Here is a 23,396-nt window from a genome sequence, read left to right as displayed (position 1 = left end):
AGTTCAAGAGGGCGGTGCTAATTTGAACGGTTGGATCTGGGATGAGGCTGGGGGAGGGGAGATTTGGATTTTGGTGAATTCAACGTCGATGCTGTATAGTTTGAGGGTTCCAACTGTCTTACCACCTACCACTTCATCCTCCTGTCCGACCTATCACCATCATATAGGTGCATATACCTATCACCTTCGAAGCTAACTTCCACCTAGTTCCACACCCACCCTCCTATTTATTTCTAAAGCCCCCTTCCCCCTCCCTTGCCCCCCACTTTCCTTATGAAGGACTTATACCTGAAACTGCAACTCTCCTGCCCTCGGATGCTGCCGATCTGATGTGCTTTTCCAGACCCACACTTTTCAACTCTGATCTCCAGTATCTGCAGCCCTCACTTTCTCTCGGCTTCTAATAGGGAACTAGGGAGTTAAAAAAATACCCAGGAATTTTTCCAGATTATGCAGTAACAAGATCACACTGTCATAGGTTATAGCATGAAGGAAGAAAAACGAAGGAAAAAGACAAAGGAGTTGATGTGCATTAACTGAAACCCCGTTTGACACAACGGTGCAAGAAACAAAACCTGAACAGGCAGAGGGTCTGATACTGGTGTTTAGTCCTGAAAGGCTAATAGACTTACGACAGAGATATATACACACATATACACATGCACATAAACAGAAAAGGAATCAGAATATATTATCGAACGTTATTAATTTAAAGATAGAATCCTAAAATTAAAATGGAGACCACAGTAGGTTAGTGCAGAAGGGAAATGGGCCGAACTGTACCAGATTGTGTTACCAGTAGCAGACAGTGTTACGGGTAGCACACGAACTAATTGCAGGCGGTCACCTAGGTGTACGGAAGACTCAGATTAAGGTACAGAAACATTTCTAGTGGCCTGGAATGCACAAGGACTTGGTTAATTTTTGTTACATGCCAAATGGTAGGTAAATCACAGGCAGTTAAAAAAAAAACACCTTTGTGGGCAATTCCTGCATTCGAAGAATCTTTCACGTGGCTTGTGACCAATTGCGTAGCTCCCCTTTCTCAACTAAAAGTGGAAACCAATATTTCCTGACCATAATGTGTCTACCAGATTTCCAGAGGCAATTCCATTTCGGATTGTTAAGGTAAAAAGGGAGGTGGAGGGGTTGATAGCTTTCTTTACTCTAGTCCTTTCCTATCCACGTACTTATCCAAATGCTTTTGAAATGTTGTTAATGTACCCCCTCAAGTTCATCTGCTGGCAAAACATCCACGCACCAGCCCTCTGTGTAAAGAAGTGGCCCCCTCAGGTTCCCTTTTATCCTTCCCCTATAACCTTAAACTCATCCCCTTTAGTCCTCAATTCTCTAAACCTTGGAAAAGGACTGAGAGCATTCACCCTATCCATATCCCTCAGGATCTTATACAGCTCTATAAGGTCCCCTCTCGGTCTCCTACACTCTATAGAAAAAGTCCTAGTTTGTTCAACCTCTCCCTATAACTCAGACCACTGGGTCCTGGCAATGTCCTTGTAAATTTCTTCTGCCCTCTTTCTAATTTAATAACATCCTCCCTATAACAAGGTGATAAAACTGCACACAATGCTCCAAGTGCGGCCTTACCAAAGTCCTGTGCAATTGCAACATAAATTCCCAACTTCTATACTCAGTGTCCTGCCTCATGAAGGGCAGTGTGCCAAAAGACTTTTTCACTGCCCTGTCTACCTGTGACTCCACTCTCAGAGAACCGTGCTCCTGAACACAAAGGTCTTTCTGACCACGACACCTCTTAAGGCCCTTCCATTCAACATGAAACTCCTCCCTTGAGTTGAGCTTCCAAAAGGCAAGACCTTGCACATTTACACTACATTCCATTTGCCATTTCTCCGCGCACTTACCCACCTGATTAAGGTCCTGCTGCAATTTCTGATAAACTTCTGCACTGATAACGATACTTCTTATTTTATTGTCATCTGCAAAAATACTAATCATAACTTGTACATTCTCAACCAAATCGTAGACAACAAACAACAATGGACCCAGCCTCCAGTCTGACAAGCAACCTTCCACTAAACCCTCTGCGTTCTATCATCAAGTCAACTGTGTATCCAATTGGCCAGTTCCCCCAGCATTCCACGTGATTCACCTTCCAGAGCAGCCTGCCGTGTGGGACTTTATCAAAGGCCTTACTGAAATCCATAGAGACTATGTCTACCGCTCTGTCCTCGTTAACGTTCCTGGTCACTTCATCAAAGAACACTAACAAATTTGAGAATTATGATCTCCCACTCACAAGTCTATGCTGACTGCTCCGAATCAAACCCTGTGTAAGTAATGGGTGCAGTCAATTGTATGCTGTCCTTCATTTTATGATGAGTCGAGTACATAAGTAAAGCCATCTTCCTGCTTTTGTAGAGCCTTGCTGAGAGAGTATTTGGGGCGGTCTCTACAGAGTTGATCACCTTTGTAAGGAATGAACCCTATATCACAGACAGGGGTGATGGTATCATGAGAATAGAGTGAAGAAGCTGAATGTTTAATCTGTAGTACGGTGAGAGACAAAGAAATAATGATGCTGAAACACGAGCAGTGGCAGATATCACTTCTTTAAAAAGAGACGTTGATAGGGTGAGAAATTCCATACTTTACGCAGGATTGATTAGTTTGATTTATTGTCATGTGTATCTCAGGGAAACACTTTATTTATGAGCAATGGAGGCAGACCATGGCAGATCATGGATAGTAAACAAGGCAAACAGACCATAGGGTGAAAATAGACTTGGACAGAGTCAGGTATACAGGTTACACTGAATAGGACAAACACCTGATGAAAGGTTCTGGCCCGATACGTCGAATTTCCTGTTCCTTGGATGCTGCCTGACCTGCTGTGCTTTAACCAGCAACACATTTTCAGCTCAAGCACTTGACAAGATCAACATGAACAAGATCAGCATTATTTGAACTTAGAGAGTCCATTCATCAGTCTAACGTGACTTTCCTAATAGTTTATATGCCTAAATTAACTCTCTCCACGTTATTGTGCAGTCGGCGTGTGAACCCGTACTGAACGTCATGTTGCTCACAATCCACAACAGCAGCCACAATACCTTCATTCTGAAACAGGTAGCCATTCCCACCAGCTTCTGCTCTACATAGAGAACACCAGGCTGGCTTCTCGGAGGTGGAAGATGCTTTCTTGAGACTTCACACATATTGCTTCCCTCCTCACCACGAGAAAACCATGTTAAAGTCCCACGTGTGTATCATGAGCAACGGAGCCAGGAGGAACAACGTGGAGCAGTCTGTCTGTGCAGCCTCTACTCCACTTGTTCATCATGTTCGAGCTTCAATTAGGAGACAGTGAGGACTGCCGATACTAGAGATCAGAGTAGAGCGTCGATTGCTGGAAAAGCACAGCAGGTCAGGCAGCATCCAAGGAGCAGGAGAATCGGCGTTTCGGTCATAAGACATTCATCGGGAATCAGCATCAATTACCTCATTCTGTCCCTGTGTAAGTGCATTGAGGTGCGAATGGCCTCGTACTGTTCCTGTATAAGTTACTCAAGGGACTGATTAGCTGCTTCCTCGTTCGATTAGACAAGGCCAAGGGCCTGACTGGGTTACCCCTGGTTCCTGTTTGACAGCTCGATGTGCTGACTACTGTGATGATGCTGCAGCTTTAAGAGGATTTTTGTCTTTTAAGAGAGATATTGAATGACCGTTACCAAGCTGGCGAGTTAAGACCACTTGGATAAACAGCTAGCGAGGCCTTAACTTGATTTTAATGCAGCCTGCATGGGTGTGGCCAGCTCTCACAAATTTGGATCAATGGGTTTTGGTTTCTCAGTAAAATCAAAAACTATAGAGGCCTCCACAGAGTTGGAAGTTTCAGGGAATGTCTCCTGGCTGCTACTCTCTCTGAACTTTCTCCTGATGCTGTTTTCAATTCCTGAATTTTCCTTTTTGCCAAGGCCTGTGTTTATGGGAATTTCCTATGTTGGAATAGTTTATTAGTAGTAGCTCCTAGATCTATTATTCTGTTCTGTTGTCCAATAGAATTACGTTATTCTAAATTCCTCTTTCTTTGGTTTTATTTCATCTTTCGTGTTTAAATAAATGGTGTTTTGCTTACCACCGGTAGTTTGACCAGTCACATTGATGAAGCAGCTGAAGATGTTTGTGAAGAGGAAACTACCCTGAGGATCTCCCACAGAGGTGACCCAGGACTGAGATGATGAACATCTTCTTTTGTGCAATGTTTGATTCCAAACACTGGCGGGTTTACCCTGATTCCCATTAAGTCCAGTTTTGTTAAGCTCCTTAACGTCAACAAAAGTCAACCACTGCCTTGGTATCAGGGCCAGTCATTATTGCCTGAATCCTTGTGTCAACATCTTTTATTCATATCAAGAGGTCATGGTAGAGGAGCAGCAAGGGTTTTCTTCAAACAGATGGAATTGAATGTCAGGATTTCTCTTCTCAAGAGTGTTTGGGAGCTAGATGACTGAAAGTATTTGAAGAGGAGGTAGATGGATATTGACCTGTCAGAGAGTTGAGGGCTATGAAGAATTGGTTATGAAAGAGGGTTTCAGACCGAGAGCTGTTCAGCCACGATCTCAGTGAAGGGCAAGGCAGGCTTGGGGAGTGAACAACCTGCCCCTGTTTCTGATGTTCTCACATTCTGTTATTGGAATGTCAGAGGGTGTTATTTACATGAATGCTCTGATATTGATATTGAGGTCAGGGAAACCAGAGGATTTTGTGACCCATCGCTGGTGAGGTATACGGGCTGTATTCGTAGTGAATCTGGGTCTACAATATGACCAACAAATGGAGCAAACGTTGCAGAGACGGGACGCTCTGTATAGAGAGATGAGGGGCCTCTTTCGTGCCCAGCCTGGGTTTTCCAATTACATTACCCAAATCACCTCAAACCGCGTGGGACAGTCTTGAGGAGCCGAATGGTCCCCTCCGTTTCTGTGCACCAAGTTATAGCAGTATGTATTCTAGATCAGTGGTGCTGGAAGAGTACAACAGTTCAGGCAGCATTCAAAGTGCAGGGAAATCTGTTTTCCTTCATCTCCAGTCATTGTTTTTACCATATACCAATATGTAGCCTCCAACTGTTCCTGTTTAGCAGGTATGAGGGGCTTAATGGAATACAGAAACATAGGACTCAGGAACAGGAGTTGGTCATTAGACACTTTGAGCCTTCTCCACCAGGCACTAAGATTGTGGCTGATTAGGTTGCGATCTCAGCCTCACTTTCCAGTCTACATCGCATTTCGCATGACTCACTTCTCTGTCACATACTTAACTAATGCAGCTTTCAATTAATATGAACATAAGGGCACGATAAACTTCCAGTGAAGAGAATTCCCACTTGAAAGGTCCATTCAGAATTATTCGTCATCCCTCTTAGAGAATCAGAGTCATGCAGAACGGAAACAGACCCGTTAGTCCAATCTGTTCACTCCGATCAGATATCAAATCTGATCCAGTCCCATTTGCCAGCATTTGGCCAATATCCCTCCACTTTCAGATACTTTTTAAGTGTGCGATTGTAACCGTCTTCAGCACTTCCTCTGACAGCACTTTCTGTACACACACCACTCTCTGTGTAAAACATTTATCTTCAGCTCGCTTCTAAATTATTTGCACTCTTGCATTCAACCTCTGCCCTCTTCTTCTGGACTCCCCTGTCCTCGGGAGCAGAACATGGCTGTTCAGAATATCCATGCCCCTGATGGTTTTATCAACTTCTATAATGTCACCCCTCCACTTCTGACACTCCAGCGGGAAACACCTCAATCTCTTCAACCTCTCCCTAAAGCTCAAACTTCCAGTCCTGGAACATCTGTGTAAGTCATTTCTGCAGACAACCGAGTTGTACGCAGTATTCTTAAAGTGGCCTTACCAACATCCTGTACAGATGCAACATGCCACCACAACTCCTATACTCAATGCTCCGACTGATTAAGGCAAGTGTGCCAAATGTGAAACATTTAACTTCAGGTCCCTTCTAAATGATTCGATCTCTCCCCTTCAAACTTTGCTCTCCTGTCTGATCTGGACTCCCCTACCCTCGGGAGTAGAACGTGGCTGTTCAGAGTATCCATGCCTCTGATGATTTTATAAACTTTTATAATTTCACCCCTCAACCTCTGACATTCCGGGGGAAACACCTCAAAGTAATCAGCCTCTCCCAAAATTTCAAACCTCCAGACCTGGAATATCCGTGTAAGTCATTTCTGCAGAAAAACGAGTTGTACACAGTATTCTTAAAGTGGCCTCTCCAACATTCTGTACAGATACAACATACCACCACAACTCCTATACTCAATGTTCTGACTGATTAAGGCAAATGTGCCAAATCCGACTCCACATTCAAGGAACAATGCACCTTCAGCCCTATGTCCCTTTGTTTCACAACATGCCCCAGGACCTTACCATTAAGTGTATAATTTCAGCCCTGATTTGTCTTCCCAAAATGCAGAGCCTCGTATTTATCTAAATTAAACTTCATCTTCACTCCTTGCTGCTTGGTCCCATCTATTTGTGGTCTCGTTGTACTTTGAGATAATCGACTACACCACATTTCTGATGTAATCTGTAAACTTACTAACTGTGGACCCAATACTCACATCTAAATCTTTAACATAAACGATGAAATGCAGTGAACTCAGTCCTGATTCTTACAGCACACTGCTGCTCACAAGCCTCCAGTCTGAAAAATACCCCTCTTCCTTCAAGCCAATTGTGCTGAGTTTCCTCTGTATCCCAAGTGACCGAACCTTATTCATCTGTCTACCAATCAGAATAAAATACTCGCTATGAAGAGAGGCTGAGTAGATTAGGTTTACTTTCACTAGAAAAAAAGGAGATTAAGGGAGGACCTGAGTGAGGTTTGCAAAATCATGAAGGGAATAGCAGGATGGATAGAGACAAGATTTTTTTTCCCAGGGTGAAGGATTCAATAACGAGAGGTCGTGCTTTCAAAGTGAGAGGTGGAAAGTTTAAAGGGATGCACGCGTTAAGTACTTCACACAGAGGGTGGTGGGCGTTTGGTACGCGTTGTTAGCAGAGGTGGTAGTGGCAGGCACGGCAGATTCATTTAAGAAGCGTCTGGACAGATGCATGAGTAGCTGGGGAGCAGAGGGAGATAGATGCTCAGGAATTGACCGACAGATTTAGACAGTATATTTGGATCGGCTCAAGCTTGGAGGGCGAAGGGCCTGTTCCTGGGCTGGAAAATTTCTTTGCTCTTTGTTCTTTAAATGAACACCTTGCTGAAGTCCAAATAGACAATGTCTACCAAACTGCCTTCATCAGTCTTCTTTGTCACTTCTTCAAAAAACTGAACCAAGTTAGTGAGACATGATTTCCCATGCAGAAAGCCATGTTGTCTACCCCGATCAGCCCTTGCCTTCCCAAATGTATGTAAATGCTATCCCTCAGAATCCCCTCCAACAACTCACCCACCACCGACATCAGGCTCAACGGTCTATAGTTCCCCGGTTTTTTGGGTCACTGTTTCCTTTTCTAGTCCCACTTCTCCACTGCTCACAATAAATGTTAAATGTAACCAGGTTGGTGATGTGGCTGATGATATCGGTCTCAGACTGGGTCAGGGTGAGTTTTAGGAACAGGTCTGGCTGGTTTCTTTAATCTGCTAAAACAACACGTTTATAATCCACAGCAATGTTTCAATGTTTCTCAAACTATGATGGAAAGATGAATGGCAAACTGTTTGGGTATTGCAAATATATAATAAATATTTCACTTTCAAAAACAATGACACACACACACACACACACACCCACACACCCACACCAATAAACAAAATCTCTGCAATTTTAACTTGAAAGAACTTTGTCCAGATATTATTGTAATTCATGACAAAAGGAAAAATTGCGAGATGTCCAAAACATTATTGTGCCTCTGAAGATATTGTACCCACACAGGCTGCTAATAATAGGATTTGGAGAGTTGGAATGTGACTGAATTCCCTTTGCTTTGGGCAGTGAGGAGATTCCAATGAATTCTGGTCAGGGATCACCCAAAGATGGTTAGCACTGCTGCCTCACAGCACCAGGGACTTGGGTTTGATTCCAGCCTTGGGTGACTGTGTGGAGTTTTGACATTCTCCACTTTTCTGTGTGAGCTTCTAATGAGTGATCCAATTTCCTACCACAGCTCAGACTGTGTAGGTTCGGTGGAGTGTTCATGCTAAATTGTCCGTAGTATTCAGAGATTTCTAGGTTAGGTGCATTAGTATGGGTAAATATAGGGGAATGGGTTGGGAAGGTTGGTATGGATTTGTTGGGCTGAAGGGCCTGTTTCAACACTGCAGGGATTCTATAAAAATAAGAATGACAACGACGACTGTAAAATGTTTTGTTTAGCTCGCACATATTGCTGGAATGAAAAGCAATGAAAACAATGAAGGAGAGAGAGAGTGATAGGCAGTTCCTTTTTGGGCAGATTACATTTTCTCCCTCTCTGAGCTGAATCACACAGGAATGTCATCCTCTCCCAAACTGGACCATGTGAGGTCTCCTTGTACATTGTCCAAACTATGCCTCCATCATATTCCCTGTTCCCTGTCGGTGCATCATTGTAGCTGTGATGCACAGAGCCATACCCTTAGCAGAAAATGGTCACGGTCGGTTTGAAATATGTTTACATGGCCCTGTGTCATTAAAAAATAAAACTTTTAATTTATTCAGAATACCTGTGTTAAAATGAATGTGTTTTTTTAAAAAGAAATACAAAATTGCTGGAAAAACTAGGCAAAACTGTCAGCATCCAGATGCCTTTCACACGCTGTAGTTGTACCAGCCTCCACCATTTCTTCTGGTAGCTCATTCCATATGCACACCACCCTCTATGTGAAAAGGTGCACTTTAGGCCTCATCAAAACCTTTATCCTCTCACATTCAACCAATGCCCTCAAGTTTTGGATGCCCCTAACCTGGGGAAAAAAAATGACTTTGCGCCCTATCCATGACCATTCTAATTTTATAAATCTTTGCTGCTGCGAAATGTGACCCCAATCAACACGAATAGCTGTCATCCCGGGCCGACATTCTGAAATGCAATACTGACACCTCTTCCTTCTTCATCAAGTCACAATTCTAAGTCCATTTTAATCAGTTTGTTCAGAGGTATCATGAGACACTTCTGTGGGCTTTACAACTAGACCTTTTTGTCTGGAGGTGGGGACACGAGCATCACTCAGCAATATCCATAAAGCTGTAACATTATTCTCCTGTGTGTTTGTTCATCAGCCTGTTCTGACATGATGTGACATACCTCTGCAACAGGCAGGACTTGAATCCAGACCTTCTATTCCGGAGCTAGGAACACTGCTACACCATTTCAGGAATTGGAATCAAATAAAAAGCTCTGGTTCGGTGACAGGGACACTACCCACTGCACTATCATACCCAGATTTTGTGTCATATTTTAGTGCCGGCTTTCAGCTCGGTGTGGAGTTATTATAATGATTACTGAACTACAAAAAAACACTTTGTATTGTTAAACAAACGCAAGATATTTGTCTCAACTGTAGAATGTTGAGTGTACGTGCTGTGCTATCGAAATTAACTATGAACGTCTTTAAACGCTATATTGTAGTCTGCAATATTAGGCAAAGAAATCCTGCAGGCACACTCTGCCCAATGAAGAGTCTCAAATGGATATTTATTTCTGAACACCAGAGACGAAGAAAGAGCTTAATTTCTGGCCCCAAAACACCGATCGGGATTACCCAACTCTAACGAGCGACTGCCCTCTTCCGAAAACCATGAAATGATACCAGGCCACTGAATGACTGTGTCTGCAATCTGTCCCTATTCCCCATAACTACACAAGGCAAACCAAGATCAGGGTCTTTGTGAAAATCAAGGCCTGAGTGTGCAGGCCGCCTGGAGAGGGGGATGGGCATTTTAAAATTAAACAGGGATGGTGAAGTGGCTGTAATACCACTCAGCGGGCTGAGGGGTGGCAGATGGCGTTTAGTTTCGATTAATGTGAGGTATTGGATTTGGTAAATTAAACAAGAACAGGATCTATACAATTAAACGTAGGGTCTTTGGCAGTGTTGTAGTGCAGAGAACTAGGCCGTCACGTATACTTCTTTACAATTTGCGTCTCATATAGATAGTGTGGTGAAGAAGGTGTTTGACACACTTGTCTTCATTGGTCAGACCTTTATGTATCGGAATTGGGACGCCGTGTTGTGGTTGTACAGGACATTGGTGAGACCTCTTCTGGAATACTGTATCCAGTCTGGTCATCCTGCCCGCTCATTCCATACACACACCACCCTCTGGGTGGAAATGCTGCCCCTTAGGTGACTTTTAAATGTTCCCCTCTCACCTTAAATCTATGCCCTCGAGTTTTGGACTTAGAAAATGCCTTGACTATTAGCTTTGATATTATTGACCTTGATATTATTAAGCTGGAGAGGGTTCAGAAGCGATTAACCTGTATTTTGCTGGGAAAGGAGGGATTGAGCTATCAGGAGAGGTTGGGTAGGCTGGGACTTGATTCACTGGAGAGTATGAGATTACTGGGTAACTTTACAACGTTTATAAAATAATGAGGGGTACAGATAAGCTGAAGGGCTGATGTCTATGCCCTAGAGTTGAGGATTCAAAACTGAGGGATATTTTAAGGTGCGAGGAAAAAGATTTACAAAAGTCATGAGAGGTAAATATTTGAGACAGAATCTGGCTTGCGTGTGGAATGAGCTTCCAGAGGAAGTGGTGAAAGCAGAGGCAGTTACAACGTTTAAAGGACATTTAGATCAGTACATGGGTAAGACATCAGCTTGGATGGTGCTGTGAGCAGCTGCCCTCCCCCTCACCCTCTCTTCATGAATCCCTGTTGGTTCGCAACCTCTGCCAATGCCTGTGCAGTGGCGTGTGGAGGCCAGCAGACGGTGGCGTTGTATCACTTTAAGCACCACAGAGACTGCCAGACCTGCCCCACACAGAGACACACAGATACACACATGGAAATGGTTAGGGCACTGCGTGAAGTTCATCTGGTAACTTAATGAAACATAAAGAACTGCTCAATTCGCCTCAAAAACTGTTAAAATATGAGTGACAGATATGCCAAATTCCACTGCTAAAATAAAAATATCTATTTATTTTTTCATCCTGAAAGTGAATAGTTTACATCAATTATTCACAACTCTGAGAGCCCCTTTCTCTTAACTGTTTATTACCTGACTCCAGCTCTATAGCAATATACTGTTTCTGGGTCTGCCATCCTCTCATATCACAGGTGCTTGTAAGCTCTCAGTTCAGAGCAGCATTCATCTTCTCTTAAAGGTACAGTACACACTTTCAACTTCATCACATTATACCCTGATGAATATAGATAAGTGGAACCTATCCAGATTCCTCTTGCTCTGTGGTTTGTCAATATTTCGTCTATTCTTGTCTGGTGTGTGTCAGCACTTTTGTGGCTCCATTGACTGCATGTCATTATTTGACTCTGTCGGTGGTAATGTAGCAGTATTTCACTTGCTCGCACTCATGTATGTGGGGCAGGATTTCAGTTGTTTCATGGGGACTGTGACGTTATGACAATCTCAATGTTTGTAGATGGCACCGAACCTGGAAGAACTCTGAAGTCTATGGAGGACAGTCTGGAACTCTAATAGGACAATCACACATTGATGTAGTGTTCAGGTTCATGGCTGATGGGGATCAGTGCAGAGCTGAGTGAGGTGGTTGAAAAGGCAATGAAAAAAGCAGAGCCATTCAACTTTGGTTGAAAAGGCAATGAAAGATAGTTTAAAACAGGCTGTGCCATTATAAAGGGGCTGCAGGAACAGACAGCGCTGCGTGTAAATGAGCACAGATTATTGAGGATGTCAGGACAAGTGGGGAGGGCAGTAACTATCACAGATTAGTTTCAGTATCTGAGCTGTTTACCGGGAGAGGTGTAGGACGGAGTCTCCATGCTCCCCTCCTGAGAGGTGGTGATGACGATGTGTTATGAGCCCACCCTCCTGCCCACTGAGACCGTGGGGATTCCATTTGTACCAGCTCGACACAGACGGGAGATGGCATCAGGGCCACGGCTTCTAAGTTGTGCCGGAGGGAAACGGAGCTGCCAGTGGGTTTAAAGTGAGAATTGCCCTTCACTGAACATTGCACCTTACTCGGTCGGTGGGGCATGGATGTTTCAGAATCTCCACAAGAGGCATCCCGGTCCTCTCCAGCTCGAACCAGGGTCCTCCCCAAATGGCGGTGGGCGGTGGGTGAGGGAACAGATATTGGGCAGTCCACCACCCGGCTTGGCACTTTCTGTCCTACTCCAGGCTGTTTCTCCTTGAATGGGAGGAAGGGAAGGGGGAGGATGGGAGTGACTGGCCCTGCTGTTAGTGCTGGTGTAAGTGGGAGATAGGTTCATGGTGAGGTGTCTGGAGGGAATAAGTCCACAGTGTTGTGTCCATGCAGTGTTATTAGTGGAGGGAGATAAAGTGAAGGGGGAGAGAGAGCGAGAGACAGAGTGAGAGAGAAAGCGCACGAGAGAGAGAGCGCAAGAGAGAGAGCGAGACAGAGCCAGAGAGAGAGAAGGTGATGCTCGCAGCAGTGAGAGTGGTGGAGCAGTGGCCTTGTTCGGGAGTCAGTGCTATAACAGATATACCGTGAGTGTGAGGGAGCAGAGAGAATATGTTAACCCTTATCCTGATGGAGCGGGGAAGGTTATTGATGCTTGTCCTGTATTGCTGGGCATTGCTTCAGACCACAGATACCGCACTGAGCTGGGTGGGGAGCTCAGACCATGCTCGGTGGGTCTGGTGGGGTGGCCCCCTCTATGAAGAGAATGGCCCCCCTCAATGCTAGGCTCTCCACCAGGACCTCCATGCCCCTGTCGACAAAAGTGGTGTAATTTCCCCTTATCTGCCATGCTCAGGGTTAACTGTGCAGGGCAACTCGAAACTGATAAAGATGAACCGTGTGCCCATTGGCCTTTTAAAGATGGCACCAATGTCAGGGATCACAGAATATCCAGGGGCACCCGGGCGATGGTGAGGATCTCCAGCCATGATACGTGGGAGAATCGAGCTGGTATTAATGAGGTGAGTTGGATACAATCGCACCAGGAAATTAGCTCAGCCTCGTGTGGACCATCCCTCTGTTACTTTCAAGGAAATTCAAACAAAGATAAATTATGTGTCATAGATTCTGTTGAAACTAATTCCAGTTACAAAGATGCAGAACAAATGCTCATCTGTCTTCACACAAATATCCCTTTTTCCCATCTTTCCTGGGAAGACAGGCTCATGTTACAGGATGATATCGAAGTGTCTACATTTCAGCATTCTGCAACCTGGGACAAATCCTTCCATGACACTGTCTCTCAGTCTCCCCCTCTCTGTCCATACCACAACCCCCTCCCATGTGGTGATACTTAAACTGATTCCCGTGCCATCTCTCTCTGGCAGTGGTGTTCACACCCACAGCACTCCCTTGTCATGGCACAATGGAGATTCTGGAGCTGGAATTGGATGGGAGCTGCACATCCTGTTACTTCCACCACGGGCTGCAAGTTTCCCCACACTGGGCATTGATCTTACACAGTGTTACTGAGCAATGCACTGGGGTGGTGTACACAGTCCTACATGCTGGGAGGGTAACTGCTCCTGGTTTACAAATCAATGCACTGGGGTGGGGTACACAGTCCTACATGCTGGGAGGGTAACTGCTCCTGGGTTATAGATCAATGCACTGGGGTGGTGCACACAGTCCTACATACTGGGAGGGTAACTGCTCTTGGTTTACTGATGAGTTCACGGTGATCACTGCACTGGTCACTAGTGCTGGTCAGACTATCTGGTTGAAGTTTATAGATAATGCAATTATGTGGTTTGTGTAGCATTTATACTGAATGGGCATTTGTTTCAGGTTCACACATTAGTGCCCTGCTGTGGTCTGCACAGATTCTCGTGCTGGGCAGATATCTCGTCTGGGTTAAAAGATTAATGCACTGCTGTAGTCTGCACTTCTCCCGGTGCTGGACAGATATCTAGTCCGGATTTATAGATTAATGCACTGCTGTGGTCTGCACAGTTCACCGTGCTGGACAGTTATGTGGTCTGGGTTTATAGGTCAATGCCCTGATCTGATCTGTGCAGTGTTTCACTCTGAACAGATTGCTGGATTGTATTGACCAGTGCAATGGATGAATCTGGACAGATTGCTGGGTTGTACTGAGCAGGATACTGGCCTGGTCTACACAGTGTTCCACGGTGAACAGATATCTCCTCTGGGCTGGTTCTGTGAGCTGGATTAAGAATGTGGTATATCTAACCATTTCAGCTAATCTGGCAATGCCTTTAGTTCCCATTCCTGTGATTGGACCCTCCATTTCTCGCGCCATTAATGTTACAGTGTGCCCAGGCACAGTACATCATGTTGGTGGAGTGGGTAGGGGGGAAGGTGATGGACAGGTCAAGGGGTTCCCCGGAACGTTCTGTCCCTGACATTGTTTGTGAACGGCCGGCGTTAGTGAACTGAACAAGCGATAAGATCCCGAGGGAAGAGATCCTGTTCCAGGGAGAAGGAGATAATGTTCCGAAGGCCCCTCAGGCAGTTAAAGGGGTAAATACGTTTTCTCTGCGTTTACATTTCTTCACGACACAGGATCGACCACAATTTAGACCAAAATACAGAAATTCCTAAACTCCGTTGTCTTCTGGAAACTGGGAGAGAATCCTTCAGGACAGCAACGTTTCCACAATCCGTATTAGGAACTGGGAAGGAGTGACCTGTGTCTGCTCTCGAGTGATCGAGTGTGTGGGAATGTTCTAGAAACCATCTGTCCTTATGGATGTTTCTCTGTGTGTTTGGGGAGGGAGAGTTTCTGGTGGTTTATGTCACATTTTTGTCAGTAATTCTGACCTTCCCATTTGTTATTCCAGTTCCATTTATTATAATAAATCCCTGAACACAGGGACACATTTAAAAATCTCACTGGGTCCCCGATCAAACGGGTCCCTTTGCCTCCAGGCTGATGGATAATGGGTTTCTTTTCCTTCCTCACAGTTACGTAGTGATCATCTACGTACTGCTTTATAAAGATTGTGGATTGTCTCCATGTGTCAGACGTTACCTGGGGGCCATGGCAGCGGCGGATCTCCTGGTCATTATCCTCGACCTGATCCTGAGACATCATTCCCATTGTTTATGAGGAACAGTTTTATTTCCTGGTTGACTCCGTCCCCATGTGTAATATCCACGCCATCCTTCTTTATGCAGCCACTGACTGTTCTGTCTGGTTCTCCGTCACTTTCACCTTTGATCGGTTTGCGGCCATTTGTTGCCAGAAGCTGAAAAGTAAATATTGCATTGAGAAAACGGCGGCTGTGGTTCTGGGAGCAGTGACTGTGCTGAGCTGTTTAAAGAACATTTACTGGTATTTTATGCTCACGGCTCGGTATTGGCTGGTGAACGCCCCCTGGTTTTGTGATGTAACAGCCGCTGTTCTATCCCCCATTGTCTGGGTCACAATCGAGTTCCTCCACCACATTCTAACCCCGTGTGTCCCATTTTGCCTGATTCTGCTGCTCAATGTTCTCACTGTCAGACACATTTTAGTGACCAGCAGAGCCCGCAGGAGACTCTGCGCTCACACTGATGGGGATGCTCAGTCTGACACACAAATGAGAAACCGAAAAAAATCCATCATTTTACTGTTTGATCTCGGCCAATTTCATCCTGTTATGGTCAACGCTAATGCAGTATCTGGACGCATTGTATTATTTAGTGGATACCACTGTGGTATCTCCATGAATTTGTGCGAGAATTGGGATTCATGCTGTTATAAGTGATTTCTGTCTAGGCTTTCTGAATCTTCGGAGAATAGTTCCTGACACTTGGCTAACTATTCTAACTCTAGGGATCTGATTCAGAACAACCGGGTCCTGCCTCCGAACTCTGCCAACCGCGGACTGTCCTTTAACCCTTGTATCAAGGGGGACTGTCTGCAAGGTTAAGTTCAAAAAGGCGAACTCCAAGTTGACTGGTATCAGTCCTTATCCACACCGGCTATCACTTCTCCCGTGGTAAATCGAAATGCTGCGAGACACACACAAACGGAGCAACAGATGTTTATTCAATCTTCGAAGATTGGGCGAGTTTCAAAAAAAGACTTCAGAAATCGCAATGGACGATTTTACAGCACTAATACTTATACATTATTTTTCCATTCAAATACATTGGTGATAATTTCATTGGTTTAAACATCTCACGCTATGGATTTTCTTACATTAAAAATCATTAATGACAATTCCATTGGTTAAAGCATTTCACGCTTTTCTCTGCCAATTTCTTTAATTAAAATGTATTATTTTACAATTTCTGCTATTTGGCACATTCCTTTATTATCTTCATGTTCTACTAGTTATAACATTTATTGATTTTTGTGTATGTCATGAAAAGAGCTTTCATTGTATTTTGCCCTCTGTGTCTAACTGAAGCATTCCTTGGTTTCTTGCCCAAGGTTAACATGTTCCTGGCTTTACAGAGGTAACTTCTAGTTCATGCTTCATTATGGCCTAGTCGATCATTAGTTTCATAATTTAGCTTTTATTCATTAAACTTTAGTTTTAGTACAGTGAGTGTGTGTGTAGGTGTGTGTATGTGTGTGAGTGAGTGTGTGGATGTATGTGTGTGAGAGTGTGAGAGAGTGTGTGTATGTGTGTGTGTGTATGTGTGTGTGTGAGTGAGTGTATGTGTATGTGTGTGTGTGTAGGTGTGTGTATGTGTGTGAGTGAGTGTGTGTGTAGGTGTGTGTATGTGTGTGGGTTATGTGTGAGGTGTGTGTGTGTGTTGTGTGTGTGTGTGTTGTGTGTGTGTGTGTGTGTGTGTCAATGCATGAAACTGCAGAAATTACAATAACCATATCAATCCCCCCTGTCTTTGTTTACAGTCTGTAATTTCTGCAACATAATCATGGCCTGTCTATTCCAATCAGCCTCAGGATAATTTGCATCAGCTTGAAGGTGAATGCCCACAACTGTATGCGGGTCACTCTTAATCAAAGTCGTCTCAATAAGGCGGGTAATTAAACCACCCAGACATGGAATTATACAACAGCCCAAAGCAACTAAAATGCCGATTACCAACAGAAGTGTAATCACCACTGAGACCATCACCCCCTTCCATTTATCGAACCATCGCTCTAGCCAGCCAGTCCAATTAGTATTTACACATGAATTCCCAGCTATCTCATCAGCCAGTGCCTGGAGACCTTCCAGGGCACGGGTCACCGAGCCATCAGGGGCCGTATTGTTGGGAATAAAAGTACAACATTGAGAGCCTATCATGACACAAACGCCCCCCTTTTCAACTAAGAGCATGTCCAAGGCCAGTCTATTTTCCCAAGCCATACGACTGGTGGCATCCAGTTATTCGGCCAAACCCTTTACTGCATCTCTAGTACGGTTAATAAACTGTGCTTGGTTATAATAAATGTAGTTTATCCAATCCACATTCTTATTAATAGTAACCCACAAGAATAGGGATGATTCAAAGCCTGCTGAAGTCTGGTTACGAGCTTTGAACTCATCAGGCACCCCCCCAGGGACCCCTATTGAATCAAGATAAATCCTTTCATCAACAGAAGTGGGTAGCAGTGATCTCTTATCTCTTCCTTTTCTCCCAACTAACTGTTCTCTTTCAAATGCCAAGGTGAATGGTATTGCCAATTGTACAATTGCACATATCCCCTTCCAATCAGGGGGCAGGGTGGGTCTCAGTAGTTTTCCTCCACAATACCACCACAGATCCGCTCGGGGAACGTTTAAAGATGAGTAATTTCTTCCTTCCACTGCTTCAGTAACGTTTTTAATTACTGAACACAATCTCAGCTCCCCCAAATCAATAGATCCACCCTGTCTATAAACACACGATGTGTGATTCCCAACAGCGGCAGAAAACACAGGGGGAGCTTGCCTTTTATGTCCTTTTGAGGAAGAGAACATCAAAGACAAAGAGGCACAATTCGGATTTTTCCATGCAGTCTCATCTTGATATGGGGCTATCATGCATTCCATGCCCTGTTTGTTTCGCTCCCACCCGAGCAGAAAGGGAACTACCTGAGACACTGTCCTACCGGAGGCACATGCATAGCAATTGCTTTTGTTCAGACTTTTTACAGTATATTTAACCCATTCAATCCAGGCATTTGTTTATCCATATCCTGTTTCTATTTCAAGAGTCTGTCTCAGGTCTTTAACCTCTATAATCTGCAGTGACTTTGGATCAGTGTAAGGGGTTAAAGGTTGCAGTTTAGAATCAAGGAATCCCAAAGGCTGTCCCCGTCCGACGCCAATTCAAAAATAGTAGCCCACAAAACGCTTCCCATACGCTGTCATCTCTATCTTTAAATCTTTACTAAGGAGTTGGGACCCATTTCTATGGGGAAATGAGTCTTCAGAGGAAGCATTTTTAATGGTGAGATATATATAGGATGACACTTCCTGTCAAAACAGTTTAGGGCTGGGCTAAAGGGGTCTCTATGGATAGTGATGCTAGGCGGTGGCTTTTGCGGTTCGGTAGGGTGTGAAGAAATACCTTGGAGGAAAGATATTCCCTTTGAAACTCCACATCTGGGCATTCTACTTAGGCTGCAAGCATCAATTTTTATAACTTGTGGAAATTCCGAAACAGAAATCATTAACACAACATCTGAAAAAGATATATGAGCAAAACTCAGAAGTAACAGGAATAGCAGCATAATTCTGTCTAGTGCTAAGAACTTAAACAATATATCAAAGCACAAAACAAGATTAACATACAATTCTGAAGAAACAGTCCCCGCACTCACGTCGCCATAGTATAGTCAGTTAATCAAAGTCTGTTCAGTCTGAGTTATAGTGGGTCACGTGTTGAATCGGCTGTCCAGACTCCTTTCTTAACTGGAGAGGTGACTGGCCATTTGCCAGCTTTTCTCCGCCGTTCAATGGTGAGGAGTACTAGGAACGGGCCGTCCCACACAAGTTCGAGCGTTAACTGTTGTCAATGTTTGATCAAAACCCCTTCACCGGGTTCAATAGTGTGCACAGCGAAATCCAGAGGTGGTGTCTGAGTCAGGAATCCCTGGTGGAGTAAACGAGAAACAGCGAAGCCCAGAGTCTCAACATATTTACAGATACACATATCTCATGACTCAAGCTCTAGGTGATAAACACTCAAACATTCATGCACTAACGAACAGATGACTTTCAGCCAGAAACTCAACAAAATGTAATAGCTTCCGTTCTCTCTCTCTCTCTCTCTCATACGGTGTTGGTCTCTCTGTCTATGTCTGCCTGTCACTGTATTCTGTGTCTGGGAACTGTTCAGCGTCGGTTGTCAGTAACATTTTAATTCTTTCAAGCACATCGCAGTTGTCAAATGTAATGTTTTCCCTGTGTCTGGTCGCATCCGCCCCCGGAGCTCCCGCTCCCTACCTACCGTTTTTCAATGCAGCCCTACGCGCCGTTTAGCCCCCACAAACAATCTCAGCGCAATACAGTCTACTTACTGTCTCAACGTCCTGAAACTCACTCTTAAGTTACCCATATTAATTCGCATCTACCCTCAGAGTTTCTGTTCCCCCCTGCCTTATCAGCAGCCTATTTCTTTGTACATCTGTTCTGGAGCCACTGCTCTCCTGCCTCACTGGCAGCCTATCTCTCTGTGTAACTGGGTACATTTGCCCCTGGAGCCCCTGCTCCCCTGCCTCATTTTCCTGAAGGTGGATACCACCCCTCATGTCGTGTGAATTTGGAATTGTTCTAACTTATTACTACCTTGCACTCAATCTCATGAATGGTCCTCCTTTCCATAAGAAGTCAGCCGGATTTGAACATGCACCCACCTCTATCTTAAGGTCTTCTCTATCTAAGAGCACTGCCTCATATTTCAGGATTCGGGAGTCTGTGAGCCATCGTCCCGCTTTTTGATTCAGAATAGTGCGAACTTGGTGAGGAGTAACCACAGTCAGTGGTGCTCCAAACGTCAGTTTCTGGCTTTCTTCCACTAGCTTAGCAGTGGCTGCTACTGCTTGTAGCATAAATTATCTATCCAGAGTCTGCAATAACCCAGCAAACCCAGGAACTTTCGGAGTTCCCTCTAAGTTCGGGGTAGTCCTAATTCTACAATTCCCTTTACTCTTTCAGGGCTTATTCTCTTCTGCCCCGACTGATCAAATGCTCTAAATATCTTACTTCCCGTTCCACATACTGTAGTTTGTTCTGACTAACTCGCAATCCCTTCACTGCAAGGTAGTTTAATAAATCATTGGTTCCCTGCTGTGTGTCAGTTTGGGTGGGACCGGACAACAGGAGGTCGTCCACATACTGAAGATACTTTAAAGTTGGTCTTAAAGTCAAGCCCTCAAGAACTTGTTCTAGGATCTGTCCAAACAAGTTTGGTGACTCGGTAAAACCTTCAGCTAAGACAGTCCACCTATACTGCTGTTTTCTCCCAGTATCAGGGTCCTCCTTAAGTTCTAATAAAATCATATCATGAAAGAAAATAATGTTAAGCATTCATAAAATTACAATCAAAAATAGCACACTGAATCAAATGACAAACAAGTTTCACACATAAAACCATTAACAAACAGATGAATTCAAGCCAGAGCACAAAGTGTTAAACTGCTTGTTAGCTGAGAAGCCTTTTTAAAAAAAGTCCATACACAAACACAAATTCTCACATCCACAGAGACTTTTATTTACAATCAAATTTACACACACAAAGACACACATAAATCTTCACCAACGCAAAATTCCTATCGGGGGCCGGCCCACAAAGACATAAATATTCAGATTTAGATAACCACCTTATTTATCCGACTCCTTTTGTCTTTCATACAGTCCTCCCTTACTACTGCTACCATTATCTTAGCCTTCTGTTCCTCCGCCATTATGTCTCTCTATACAAATACTTTCTGAACCTCCTGTAACAACTCCGACTCATTTCTACCATTCCCGTCCTCTATCTTCTGTAACTTCTTCTGGATATCAGGCCATGCCTTTGTCACGAAGTGAACCTTTGCCATCCGTCATCCTATTTCCCCATCCGGGTCTATACCCGAACATTTCCTAACCGACTCCCTTAATCTGTGTAAGAATGCACAGGGAGACTCGTCCTTTCCCTGCCTCAGGTCGAAAACCTTGGCTAAATTTTGTTGTTTGCGGATGCAAGTTTGTATCCCTTGGATTATCAAATTTTGCATGTCTAACATATTATTCCACCCTTCTATATTGTGGTGGTCCCAGTTAGTGTTCTGAAGGGGATATTTGTCTTCACCCCTAACCATCCCCCTCTCATGCCAAATTGTCCGACAAGCTTAATACCGGCACTGCTACTAGTTATTTTTTAATCTCAATTAACACTTTCCCTATCCAGTATCCCCATATAAGTCTCCTTTCTCCCCCAGTAAATAGTATATTCAAAAATAGACATTAACTCAGCCCACATATACAGACTGGGCCTCAAAAATAAATTAATTTGTTCTGACAATCCTATCGGATTCTCATCCAGGACTGTCATTTCCTTTTAAATGTTCCGACCTCCCCACTGGTGAGGGGGTCACACACAAAACCAATCTCCTTGTCCCCTATCGGGACTTTAGTCGATATGTTCTTTCTTTTTTTTAAGAAATATTGCAATGTTCCTAGCTTCTCATATCCACAAACCCCAATTTATTAATTCATGCTTGACTAACTTTAAAGCCTGTTCCTAACTTGTAAACATATTTATATATTTACGTCTATTTATTCAGTATTTAATATTTAAAATGTAAAATGCATACAGTTCCCAATTTTAAAATCCACTGTAATCACCCAGATTTAGTACCCTTATTTAGATCCAAAATTAGTTTTCTTATGTACTCCTGACCAATTATTTCTCAATTACAACACTTTAGGTCGTAAAATAATCAGAGCTGTCTTACAATAATTTGTCAATTCAAGTTAAAAAAAAAATTCTAATGGCCGAATCCAAGGTCTCAGATAATAACCATGGAAGTTATCGTCTTTTTTTCCCGACAGTCTACTGTTGAACTGGAACTACAACTGTCCTTCACATATTGAAAATAAATCATATTAAGTTTACATAAAAATCACATTTAAAACAATCCTGGAACTCAAGCTCCAGTGAATAAAACTTCCTCATTCAATCACCAACAAACCAATGTGCATTCAAACCGAATCACAGAGGGTTAAATGTTTTGCGAGCAGTTCTCGCACTCTCTCTCTCTCTGTCGATCTTACTGCAAGCTGCTGGTAAAAAATAAACTTCAGTTGTCTTATATCATTTGAGTTTAATGGGGCTACAACAAATCCTGAGGTCCGTTCCCCAAACGGGACCTCCCGTAGGGGACACAGTCTCACTACTTCTTTATCACCTTTTCCCCTCATCTCTCTCTCCTTTAGTCGTGCAGATCTCCTTACCCCCTCAGCCCCTGCTGCTGTGGCTTCCACGTCCCCTTCGCCAGATCCCTTGGATTCCGCTCCCTGATTCTCCAACGGCCGCTGCCGTTGTTACTCCTGAAGAGCATATGGCGGGGGTGCCACAGGCGGGGGTAAGTTCTCTAACACTTCCCACTTACTCTCTTTCAGTGGGTTTAAAGGATATAAGGGTACTGGTGTTGGAGCAGTTGCTGTCAGGTTCCCTACCCAACATGCAGCATACTCGCTCTCCTTTAAACCTGGATTCTGTTTATTCTTTACATAATCATTTAAAATTTGACAAACCCAATCCTCGTCCGATCCAAATTTTGGCCAGATCACTGATGGCGGACGGATGGGTTCTTTTACCCAAACAAAACAACAGTATTTTATCATTTCCTTTTTCTTTAAGCCCCGACTTTCGTAGGGACTCCAATTCCCCAATTTTTGTCCCAGCGGACTATTAAGGGGAATTTTTGGGGTTTCGTCTTCCCGTTCCTTTTTAGACCTGAAACCTCGGCCACCCATGGTTGGTCTTCAGGCTAACCTACACTCTGGTTACTCAATTAACCCTTGTATCCCGGTTACCTGTCACAACCACTGAGTCGACAAGGCAGTGTACCCTTCTCAATTCCGCGAAAACCCCAAATACCAGAGAAGGTTCTTACCTTGACCCGTGCACGGAGTTGTCCGACTCAAAGTAAAAAATCACCTTTTTACTTTTTCGAAGCTTCAACCTTTTTACTTTATTGCGAGCGCCACCTGTTCACATCGTTTGCTCAAACATCTGTGTATGTCACAGTGTCCCAGAATCATTCAGAGCCTCCCGTGGGAGTTCTGTTTAGGATCCCAGACACGAGCCCCCAAATTTGTTATAAGTGATTTCTGTCTAGGCTTTCTGAATCTCCGGAGAATAGTTCCTGACACTTGGCTAACTATTCTA

This window comes from Hemiscyllium ocellatum, chromosome 13, assembly GCF_020745735.1.
Source record: "Hemiscyllium ocellatum isolate sHemOce1 chromosome 13, sHemOce1.pat.X.cur, whole genome shotgun sequence".
Lineage (NCBI taxonomy): Eukaryota > Metazoa > Chordata > Chondrichthyes > Orectolobiformes > Hemiscylliidae > Hemiscyllium > Hemiscyllium ocellatum.
This window is presented reverse-complemented; position numbering follows the sequence as displayed.